Consider the following 1,152-nt stretch of genomic DNA (forward strand, 5'->3'; position numbering starts at 1 on the left):
GGTTTTTTTGGATTCAGTAAGTGAGATTATAGACAATTTCCCAATCTCTCATGCAGGCTGTGATCTAGAGGCTACTTAACAATACAGTTTCAAGGACACCAAATTTAAAAAAGGTTTTGTTAAAGTTTAATACTTTTGCCTATTATATTTTTATCTACATATCCGTTACATTACATACTTTAAATTTTTAGAATGGTTACTTGTTTTTACTGGACTAAAAATCTTACTCTACATGAAGAGTTTATTTTCAATAAATTTATATTCAGTGATTGCATCCATTTGATTGATTTGAATTTCTTTAAGTAAATACATGTTTTTATTCTATAATCAAGGGAAATTAATAAAGAAGTAATGGATCACCCAGACCATTTGATATACAAAATTGACAAAATGTAAGAATAATATGTAACACATATACCAAACAGAAATCATAAAAGGCACATTTTAAAAACCTTTGGATTTACTTTAGGGCACGTTGGTATTTAAAATATACACCTATTCCTGGATCAGGGTTATTTCTGATTGGTTACTGTGTATTACTTAAAATTAGTTTGATCTAATCAAGTAGAAGTAATGTGTTTATTCCAACCTAATTTATTGTTCAGTCTGTTTTTTAGTGGAAGTATTTCTTGTAATTTTCAGATGTCTGTATACATAATAAGTTTTAGCAGTATATCTATCTGTTTTACTCACTGTTTATGAAGGGTTATTAATTTACCATTTTTTACCTTCTTTTCAATCTTACTTTCAATTAGATACTTCAAAAATACTTAGAACTAGATTAATCTAAAAAAAAAAATTATGATTTAATTTTTAATTTAAAGAACTGTTGCCTCAAAAGGTTTCTTAAGACCCAAAAATTATATACAGACGGATCATTCAAATCCAATCGTGCAATTTTAATGGTAATTTTGACATTTTTATTATTATTTATTTTCACACAATTGTCTCACTAATGAAATTCACTAATACTTTTCCAGTATGAAGTTTGTTGTAATGATAAAATAAATACCAATAACCAATGTACATTCAGTTAAAATTACTTGAGATTTGAAAGTATCATCTGCTAACTTAATTGTTTAGTTATTAACTGACTTGTTGTTTTGACCAGTGTCAAAATAAAATGTCAAAATACTATTCAATTATGGAAAT

This window comes from Lycorma delicatula, chromosome 1, assembly GCF_047948215.1.
Source record: "Lycorma delicatula isolate Av1 chromosome 1, ASM4794821v1, whole genome shotgun sequence".
NCBI lineage: Eukaryota > Metazoa > Arthropoda > Insecta > Hemiptera > Fulgoridae > Lycorma > Lycorma delicatula.